The sequence below is a fragment of the Hevea brasiliensis genome, chromosome 1 (assembly GCF_030052815.1).
Source record: "Hevea brasiliensis isolate MT/VB/25A 57/8 chromosome 1, ASM3005281v1, whole genome shotgun sequence".
NCBI classification, from domain to species: domain Eukaryota; kingdom Viridiplantae; phylum Streptophyta; class Magnoliopsida; order Malpighiales; family Euphorbiaceae; genus Hevea; species Hevea brasiliensis.
In genome coordinates this window covers 121051898-121063496 of record NC_079493.1, presented here as the reverse complement: position 1 = coordinate 121063496, position 11599 = coordinate 121051898, and the positions used below count along the sequence as shown (strand labels likewise).

General features: G+C 38.4%; 1 non-coding gene across 1 annotated transcript; it reads left to right on the top strand.

Annotated features, from left to right (window-relative positions):
- The first annotated feature begins 9951 nt into the window (after positions 1 to 9951).
- Positions 9952 to 10058, top strand: LOC131169475 (small nucleolar RNA R71). The gene has a single exon (XR_009140420.1). It is a non-coding gene; the product is annotated as a small nucleolar RNA R71 (small nucleolar RNA).
- Positions 10059 to 11599: the final 1541 nt, after the last annotated feature.

The window sequence follows — 11599 nt, the reverse complement described above, 5'->3', positions numbered from 1 at the left end:
TTTTCCCTTTCCCACCGCGTTTCTTGTTTCTCAAATTCTGCCTTTTCAGTCATTGCTTCTTCCCTGAGCCTTTTTACCTCCTTCTTGAGGATTTGCCGTTGGTCCTCCAATTGCCCTATCCGTTCTAGTAATTGCTAGTTCTCGATATCCGATCTGACCAAACGAGCATTAGCTTCTTTTGAAAGAATATTCTGATGGGGGATGCTACTTTCAGGTTCCGTTGGCTTGGTATTTGGGTATCCTTGATCCCTGCTAGCCCTCCATCTAAGGTAATCTTCCGTGGCACCCTGCCCTTTAGGCGATCTTTCAATCATAGTGAGGCTCTCCCAGGATTTGAGGAGTACTTTCAATTCTTCCTCGCTGTCGAGCTCACGATAGAAATGAACTTGATGGTATTCTTCAACACTGAGCACGGACTGGGTTGAACCGAACTGCCTCATTACCAACGCCCAGATGTAACTCGTGTATTCGGTCATTCCGATCAAAGATACCGAATGATTACTCCCTGCACTGAACAAAATAGGCCGACCTAACGTCCACAATTTCCTCCAGTAGTAGTTGTGACTGTTGAAGCTTAGAATTCGCTCTTGCCACTGCAGCTTGTTATTTGGACTGATTACTAATCTGGCCATTTTCTCAATAAGAGACTAGTTAGGGTACCAAGTTAACCCCTTTGTCTCCAGAGGAAACATGTGACTGAGGATCCAGAGGTGTAACAATTGAGAACAACACTTAATAGATCCCCTGCCTTGTTATCGATAATAAGTAAGAGTCAATAGAGTCTCTGCAAGGATCACCGGTATTAGGTTGACCTTCTGCTTTTCTACTGCCCAGAACATCTCCGTGACACTGCAGGTTATAATTCCCAAAGGCCCAGGGAATAAGATTAGGCCATAGATCCCCAAAGCTAGTGCTAATAAAGCTTGCTCCCATTGTTCATCTTGGATGTACAGGTCCAACTGCTTCTTGAGGTAGGTCCAATACCACCCATGTGTGTTCCCTTTGATAGTTTCTCTTGCCTTTGCTTCCTCTGGGGGGATCCCCAACATATGCGCGAACCGTTTTCAAGTCTGCCTATGCTCGAGGTGTAGGTAGATCCGATTTTGTGCCATATAAGGAATCTCTAGCAGCGCCTGATATTCTTCCATAGTGGGGGTCGTATCGATGTCGTTGAAGGAGAACAGTGGCTTTTAGGGGCTTATGCCAGGCCAAGAAGCTCGAGCCTACGGTGAAAGTTTTTGCCGAGTTGCATGGGCTCACTAGTCGAAAGGACGACGAGTACTGGTTCTTCCAAGCCAAACCGCTTTGCAGGCTTTTTACCGACCTCCCCTCCTCACTGAAGAATTAGAAGAACTGCTTCTTTATGTTAAGGAGCAAGATTCCGAATGGTTTTGAGGGTTTTCCACGTAGTTGGCAATAGCTGGTCCCATCAATTCCAAAGGAGGTCGCCCTGAGTAAGGACGAGGGCGCCTTGGTAATGGAATTGAAGGATCAGGCGGCCACTCACAAGTATTCATGCTTATATGCCGTTATGGCTGAACTGAGATGGTGGCTAATGCAAATGATCGCCAATGAAGATTATGAACTGCAGCTCTCTGACCTCGGACCCGGGATCGGTAGAACCTAAATCTTTAGTCTCCTGACTTAGGTAATCTCACTAATTGTTTTTCCGTGCAGAAATGGCTGGAAGCGAAGGTGCGAAGGAGAGCTGCAAGCGAAAAAGAGAGGTCTCTCGAAAGGTACAAGAAATGAAGATCGCCGTGGTATCACAGACGCCAAGGCGAGATTCGGGAGAAGTGCCGGGCTCCTCGTCCCGACCTTCTAGACAGTCGATCCCAGAAGTAGAGTTAGCTCCTTCCCCTCCTCGACAAGAAGAACCATCACCTCCACCTGTTTCTTCAAGTGCGGAAGGGGGGTCTTCCCAACCTACTGTGAGAACCCTTTCTCATGGTGCCCAGGTCCTCATTCACTCTCTAGAGAAGAACCGATCAGTTCGGGGGAATCCAGGCTTAGCCAAAGTTCTGGGTGCCACCATATGCCTGCAGAATGACCGGAACAGGCTAACCCCGGATAGCCTTGATGATCTCTTGGCTCAGACGATGAGTCTGAGCGTAGAGAGCCTAGTGAATCAGCATATAATCAGGGAAAAGGCTCATCTTCTGAGGCAGGAAATTCTGAAGGCGGTCCAGAACGCAGCTAACGCCCGAGCCCAACTTTCATTTGCCCAGGACTATATTGCTGAAATCTAGGGTCAGATGAAATCATACGAGGATAAATTGATCGAACAGGATCGTGAACTTGGAGAAGCTCGGGCTCTCCGAACTGCCGACGTCACTCGCCTTACCGAGGAACTCAAAGTGAAAGAAGAAGAGGCTGTGACGAGGGAAGCTGGTGCTTACGTGAATGCACACAACGATCTTCTAGCCGAGCTCGAGAGGCGTTATCCTGGGGAAGACTTCTCCTAGATGGTGGATCTTGCTCCTAGAGACGAAGAGTGGAGCGAGGAGGAACCCGAGAGGGGGAGAGAATATGAGAGAAACGACGATGTACCTGGAGTACAGGCTGGGGGAGACCCTCCAGCTGAATGACTTGTAAATTTTATTTTGAGATGAAATGAAGTCCCTTTGTTCAATTTCTTGATGAGATCGAAAAGTGTCCAAATTATATGAGTACTTGATTGTCTTGAACGTGTTGGACAGTAAACTTAAAAGTAACCATTAACCTAAGTATAAGAGATCGAAAAAAACTTTATACATAAGCTTGAGATCAGACTAAGCCACGACCAAACACCGGGTAAGACTTGAAAACATTAGGATTGAAAAGATTGGACATTGATTTGAATTCTAAAGATCGTGATCGTTATTAGACCAGATAGAGACCTTAACTCCACTTTAATATCTGGGGCATTGAAGTGAAAACCCGATCTTGACATTGGCCAAATGAAGTTCCACTATATTTGTGAGAAGAGATTGGAAGCGGGACTAGATGGTCCGGAGATCCCTTTTGATTCGAAACCTTTTGATGAAAGATCGAAAAATTATCAACTAAGTATGGAACCGGTTTATTCCGTGGTCAAGCAATCGGTGAGTTCGGGAAAGTCATTTGTGATCGAAGGACATCAGCTAAGAGCGGATGATGAAGTCAATTTTAAGGTCCCTCAACTTCGGAGGTCAGCCAAAATATGGTGTCGACAATAATCAATAAAACCTAATTGCTACTCATGTTCAATCTTACACAATAATTATGAATTATGAAGATGAACTCGCAATTGATCATATCAAACAATTAACTAATAGGCTTTTTTAGCAAATCATTCGATAGATCAAAGACAATGAAATCAGAAAACAATAGATATTTAAAAAGATATAAATTAAATTAAGAACCTGATCTCACAAATCAAGCAAAAGAACTTGAATCCCTTGAACTGAATTAAAAACTTAGCCACTCATGTTCATGGCTTACAGAAAATTAAAGAAGAAAATTGAAGAAATCTAGAATGTGAATGGAGAGGCTGCTGAATGGTCCCTTGTGTCGGCTGCTGCCTCTTCTATTTATAATAAATGGTCTAGGGTTAGGTTTTTACAGTCTCTGTCAAAAACTGCAACTGGAGCAAAATCAGGAAACTGATTGTCGATGGATACACGGCTCTTGTATCACTACACGGTCTAGGGCCATGTAAACTACTGGAGCTGAGTGGGTATGTCTTGCATTGGCACAGAAAGTTACACGGGTCTCCAGGATTTACACGGGTCAAGTTACACGGCCCGTGTACTTTGTTTCTTCCTCAGTTCTCTGGATTTCTTCTGGCAGAATGTTACACGAGTCTGTGGTTGTGCTTACATGACCCGTGTACTTTGTATCAACAACGCTTCTCAATCCTTCGACCTTTCCAAGTTTCCTTCCACACTTTTATGCTCTAGAACTTCACAAAAACCCTGAAAAATACAGAAATAGTCAAATTAATGCAAAAGCTAAAAATTTCTCCATTTAACACAATTATTTTAACAACTCTCTAAACATATGCCTAATAGATAATTATACTTTAATCAACTGAATTAGGTATAAAAATACCCTAGAAACACTAAATGTGATGGGAGTAAAATTAATAAATTATGCACTTATCAAATTCTCCTACACTTATTCCATGCTTATCCTCAAGCATGACTTAAACTCTCAATCAGCTCTACTTAGAAGTTCCTTAACTTCATCCTATCACAACATTCTCTAACAAAAGATTAAAAGTTTGAAAGAAGAGGCAAGTAAGGTAATAACCATCACAACAAATTTCATCAACACCATACCAATATATCAACAATTTTCCAATACAAAACAAAAGGCTTGAAATCAATTAAGCTCACACAATTAAAGTTCCATAAAATTTTAAGTCAATGCACACCAAAACACAAGGCTAATTTATCAAGGCACAATAATTATAGCTCTTTGCAAATCTTAGGAGAGATAGAAATGTCCTTTTTTTTATATATTTGAAATTGGTACCTCTCTCTTGTCACAGTTATCTTTTTTTTTATTTTTTATTTTTTTATTTCAACCGTCACCTTCAAAAAAGTACCTTGCTCATATCCTAGCTAGCTTTTGGCCTGAGAATCGACATGGGGTTCATGAAAACCCCTACTTAGTTTGCTTAACTAAAATAGCGGAGCAATTTTCAAGTTCAAAATTTTATTTCCCCCAATTTATGCATCTACATATTATAAAGTGTCCTGATAGATTAAACAAAGTTCTGAAATATGCATGACACTAATTTAAAGCACACATAACTAATCATTTTACCGTTAAATCAAGCCTAAATGATTTATGCAGGAAAAAATTGCTCTATGGTATGGAGAAAAGGGAAAATCCATCATTAAAGTTACTATTACCTTGCCTAAAATCTCAAAAATTCAATCTAAAATAGAAAAGTCATTTCAAGGACAAAGCACTTCTCTCCGATTGTTAATATAGAATCATGAATCAAGCTTATGAGAACAAATTTTATTTTATTTTAGTTTTATTTTTATATTTTTTATTTTTTTAACAATTAAAAAGATTGCAGCAACAAATTTCTCCTCCCCCACACTTAAAACTTACATTGTCCCCAATGTAAAGCTCAAATACAAAAGAAAAGAAGAAAAAAAAATGCTAGAAAATAACATAAAATAAGGGAAAAAAACAAATCTGATTGTGGCTAACAAGCCACCCATGGGTTGCCTCCCAAGAAGCGCTTTTGTTTATCGTTGTTAGCTCGACATGGCAAAGCTCCTTAATCCGCATAAATTGGATTACTCAATTTGAGTTTTTCCACTGTATGCTCCTGAAACCCTTTATAAAATGGCTTGAGTATATGACCGTTGACCTTGAACACCTTATTAGTTCCTAAACTTTGAATTTCAACTGCACCATAAGGAAACACATTAGTAACAACAAAGAGTCCAATTCAACGAGAACGCAACTTACTAGGCATCAGCTTCAATATGGAATTATACAATAAAGCTTTTTGCCCAACCACAAACTGCTTCCTTAGAATTAGTTTGTCATGGAATGCCTTGGTCTTTTCTTTATAGATCTTAGAGTTTTTATAAGTCTCAAGTCGAATTTCCACTAATTCCTGCAATTGTAATTTTTTTTTCACACCAGCAGTATCCAAATCCAAATTAAATTGTCTAACAGCCCAATAAGCCCTATGTTCTAACTCCACAGGAAGGTGACACAACTTACCAAATACCAATATGAAGGGGGACATACCTATGGGTGTCTTATAAGCAGTCCTGTAAGCCCACAAAGCATCATCAAGTCTAAGGCTCCAATCTTTTCTATTTGGCTTCACTATTTTTTCTAAAATAGACTTGATCTCTTTGTTAGACACCTCTGCTTGCCCACTTATTTGAGGATAATAAGCTGCAGATATTCTATGGAAAACACCATATCTCCTTAACAATGCTTCAACAGTTCTATTACAAAAATGTGTGCCTCGGTCACTGATTAAAGCTCTAGGAACTCCAAACCTGTTAAAAATGTTTGACTTGATAAAACCTACAACAGCTTTAGAATCATTAGTCTTTGTGGCTTTGGCTTCCACCCATTTCGAAACATAATCAACAGCAAGTAATATTTAAACAAAGCCAAAAGAAGAAGGAAATGGACCCATGAAATCAATACCCAACACGTCAAAAATCTTACAAACAAGTATTGGATTCTGAATCATCTCATTCCTACGGGTTAAACTTCCTGTTCTTTGACATTGTTCACAATTTTTGCAAATTAAATATGAATCACGAAATATAGTGGGCCAGTAAAAACCACAATCTAATATTTTTTGACCTGTTCTCTTGGGTCCAAAATGAGCTCCACATGCATAAGCATGAGAAAAAGCAAGAATAGATTGAATCTCATTATCAGGAATACATCTCCTAATAATTTGATCGGAACAAAATTTTCACAAATATGGGTCATCCCACAGATAATACTTAGCCTCACTTTTCAATTTCTCTTTCTTAGCTCTACTTAAATCAAAAGGCACAACTTTAGTAACCAAATAATTTACCAAATCAACATACCAAGAGATCATACCTTGCAATTTAAATAACTGCTCATCAAGAATAAGTTCCTGCAAAGGAATTGGATCTTCTTGTGTCACTAACCTGCTCAAATGATCTGCTACTAGGTTCTTAGCTCATTTCTTATCCTTGATTTGAAGATCAAATTCTTGCAGCAGAAGGATCCATCTAATCAACCTTGGTTTTGCTTCCTTCTTTGCCAAGAGATACTTCAACACTGCATGATCAGAGAAGATAATTATTTTAGAGCCAAGCAAATATGATCGAAATTTATCTACAGCAAAAACTATAGCAAAAAACTCTTTTTCGGTCGTACAGTAATTGCGCTAGGCTGAATTGAGTGTTCTGGATGCATAATAAATCACACGAAAGAGCTTCCCAACACGCTACCCTAAAACTGCTCCCACTGTATAATTACTTGCGGTACACATAATTTCAAATGGTATTGTCCAATCAGGAGCCTGGATAATAGGGGGTGATGTCAATGCAGATTTTAATTTGTCAAAAGCCTCCTTGCACTCTTCACTGAACTCAAAAGGAACATCTTTTTGCAAGAGTCTAGACAGAGGCAATGCTATCTTAGAGAAATCCTTAATGAACCTGCGATAGAAACCTACATGACCAAGAAAAGAGCGTACTTCCCTTACAGTTGTGGGGTAGGGTAAGGTCACAATTAAGTCAATTTTAGATTTATCCACCTCAATACCCCTATTAGAGACAACATGACCCAAAACAATCCCCTGTTCCACCATAAAATGACACTTCTCAAAATTCAAAACAAGATTTTTCTCAATGCATCTCTTAAGAACAGAAGTTAAATGATGTAAACATGCATCAAATGAATCACCATACACAGTAAAATCATCCATGAACACCTCAATGCAAGTATCAATGTAATATGAAAATATGCTCATCATGCATCTCAGAAATGTGGCAGGTGCATTACAAAGCCCGAAGGACATCCTTCTAAAAGCAAAAGTTCCAAAAGGGCAAATGAAGGTAGTCTTCTCTTGATCCTTCGGTGCAATCACAATTTGATTATATCCAGAAAAGCCATCGAGAAAGCAAAAATAAGACTTACCTGCTAACCACTCAAGCATCTGATCAATGAATGGCAGTGGGAAGTGGTCTTTCCCTGTTGAATTTAGCTTGCGATAGTCTATGCACATTCGCCATCCACTCTGAATCCTTGTTGGAATAAGTTCATTATCTTGATTTGCTACCACAGTGACTCCTGATTTTTTTGGCACTACTTGGACTGGACTTACCCATTTGCTATCTGAAATTGGGTAAATAACTCCTGCATCCAATAGCTTTAAAATCTCCTTCTTCACAACCTCCATCATCTGTGGGTTCAATCTCCTTTGAGCTTCTCTACTCGATTTAGCCTCATCCTCCAGTAAAATCCTGTGCATGCACACTAATGGACTTATACCTTTGATGTCAGCTATTGTCCATCCAATTGCTTCCTTGTGTATTCTCAGCACTCTAATCAATCCGTCTTCTTGAATCTTTATTAAATCTTGAGATGATAACTGAAAATATCTCATTGTCTCCTAAGTAAACATACTTCAAATGCTCAGGTAAAGGCTTGAGTTCAAGAACTGGTGCCCGCACCATAAAAGGTAATAATTTTGTGTGAGATACAGGTAAGTTGATCTTTGATACTCCATACCTTTTTGGAACAGGAGGTAATGACTGCAATGCCATTACTGCCTCTTGAACCTCTACACTTAATGGTGGATTGGTACTAATTTCTTGAATTCCTTGACTAATCACCACTTCTAAGTCATCCACCATGTTTAACTCAAAAACATCCTACACAATTGTATCAACATCAATAGAAAAGACAGAATGATCATCAGCAGGATACTTCATGGCATCAAAGATATTAAATTTGACAGTCTCTCCATCAAACTCCATAGTTAAGGTACCATCATCCACATCAATTTTTGTCTTGGCAATTTTTAGGAAAGGTCTTCCAAACAAAATCAAAGTTGACTTTTATGTGGGAACACTATCCTCCATATCCATAATGTAAAAATCTGCAGGAAAAATCAACTCTCCAACCTGCACCAAAACATCCTCAACTACTCCCAATGGGTAAGCATTAGAACGATAAGCTAATTGAATAATGACACTGGTTTCTTTCAAAGGACCCAAATTTAAAGTTTGACAAACTGAATTTGACATAACATTAATAGATGCTCCTAAATCTGCCATTGCACGTTCAAATTTAAAATCACATATTCTGCAGGGAATAGAAAACGAACCTGGATCCTTACACTTAGGGGGTAAGTTTTGCTGAATTAATGCTGACACATTTTCCCCCACACTGATCTTCTCATTATTCCTCAACTTGGGCTTTGTAATGCATAATTCCTTAAGGAATTTAGCATACTTGGGAACTTGTTTGATCGCATCAAGTAAAGGTATATTCACCTCTACCTTCTTGAAGGTCTCCAAAATTTCTTTCTCTTGTTCTTCTTTCTTCGTCTTGGCCAACCTACAGGGGAATGGAGGAAGAACATAATTATTAACCTTATTCAGTTTAGGTTCATTATTTACCTCAACTTCAGACTCTTTTTTTCCTTGCTTCTTCTTTTTCGTTGACTCATATGGAGTCTGATTATCAACTTCTTTCCCACTCCGTAATAGTATCGTACTCGCATTTTCTCTGGGATTCATGACTGTTTGTGATGGAAGTTTTCTAGAATCTTGAGCTTCCAACTTACTCACAGATGAGGCTAACTGACCAATCTGCCTCTCTATGTTTTGAATGCTATTTCTAATCTCCTGTTGAAACTGTTGTGTATTGTTAGCCAAAGCCTTAATAATTTCATCAAGTGACATACCTTGATTTGAGGGAGGCAGAGGTGGAGGTGGTTGATTCACTTGTGGTCTTTGCTACTGGTATCAGTTTTGCATCGGTTGATTCCTATAACTCAGATTGGGATGATCTCGCCATCCTGGATTATAAGCATTCGAATAGGGATCATACCTGGGTTGTGGTTGTTCATAATGTCCTACTGCATTAGCATGTTGCATTGATTCATCCTCTTATAACGTGGGACACATATCAGTAGCATGACCCGAACTCGAATAAATTCCACACACCTTAACAGTTTGCATGTTCCCTACAGCCAACTGCCTCACCAAAGAAGTTAAATAAGAAATTTGTTTCTCAAGGTTACATGTACTTACCTCATTAACCTTCATAGATGTGTGATCCATTCTCATTCCAAACTGCTGAGAATTTGCTACCATGTTAGCAATCAGCCTCCTTGCTTCTTCTGGTTTCTTATTAACCATAACTCTTCCATTAGCAGCATCTATCATACTGCAGTCCATTGGTAGAAGTCCCTCATAGAAATACTGAATCAATAGCTGCTCACTTATTTGATGATGGGGACAACTTGTACACAGCTTCTTAAATCGCTCCCAATACTCATACAAACTCTCTCCATTATACTGCCGGATACCACAAATTTCTTTTCTTATGTTGGCAGCATGGGAAGCAGGAAAATACTTCTCCTGAAATATCTGCTTCATCACATTCCATGAGTTGACAGATCCAGAAGGAAGGTAATACAACCAATCCTTAGTTGTGTCTTCCAGTGAGAAGGGAAAAGCTCGAAGCTTGATTTGATCCCCTGAAACTCCTTGAGGTTTCATGCTGGAACACACAACATGAAATTCCTTTAGATGCTTATGTGGATCCTCACTTGCAATACCATGATATTTAGGCAATAAATGGATTAGTCCAGATTTCAACTTAAAAACAACATTTAAAGCAGGGTATTAAATACACAAAGGCTGTTGGTTTAGATCAGGAGCAGCGAACTCTTTCAAAGTTCTAGCAGCTATGGTTTTGTTTTCGGAATTTCAATCCAAATCCGAATATGAACTTAACTCCTTTAGAGATTGGACTCCTTAAGATGTACTCGGAATCTGCTTAGCCAATTTTCTCAATTATTTAGCTGTTTTTTCTACTTCTAGATCAAAGATCAACTCAACAGATTGAGAAGTTCCTGTCATAAATAAAAAGAAATCAAAGTAAAAACAAAAAAATGCCTCAAAACCCTAGAAAATGAAGGAATTTGGCCTCAAGAGGGTGGGGCCAATGAATCCTATGGTTCTAATCATAACTTCATTTCCTTCAAAATAGGTACAGGCCGCCCTCCAAATTCAACAAAAAATATGTCGATGAATAGTAACACCGTAATTTTTTTAAAAAAACCTGAAAATAGCAACACTTCACAAATAAAATTAATAATAGAATATCCTAACAAAAAAAAACACGAAATCCTATAAATTTCAGTCCCCGGCAACGGCGCTAAAATTCTTGATGGTTGTCGAATCAATCAGAAATTAAATTAACTGAAATCATCAATTATGAAATATTTTCTGCAGTAAGCGTTAAATTCAAGTCGAACCCTAGAGACCAAATTATTAAATTTTGTGCACTTGTTTAATGAAAAAAAAAAAAGCAAAGGTTGGGGGGGGGGGGGGGTTAATTCGCAATCCAAAGAAGAAATCAAAAATCTAAAATTAAGATCTAAAAATAAGAAACTCTCCAATTAAACAAATTTCAGTCCAAGGTAATTTGCATTCCAATACATTGATTTGATCATAGACAAAAGAAATATAATTATCTCTTATTGAATACTTAACGTAGATTTACCAAACAGCGAGGTAAACCCCTGACTTTCATATACTCATCAATTTGAGCCCAGCACTCTTATTAACTTTAATTATTAACTGAATTGGTATTAAGCAATCCTCATCAAATTAATAATTTCTTTAAGAATAGGAAGTAATTAAGCTGAACAACAATTTATGAAGTATAAATTATTTAATTCACCCTATTGTTTCCTTAGGTTATTATCGAAAACTGGGATCATAATCAATAAAACCTAATTGCTACTCATGTGTGAAGATGAACTAGCAATTGATCACATCAAACAATTAACTAATAGGTCCTTTTAGCAAATCATTCAATAAATTAAAGACAACGAAATCAGAAAATAATAGATATTCAAAAA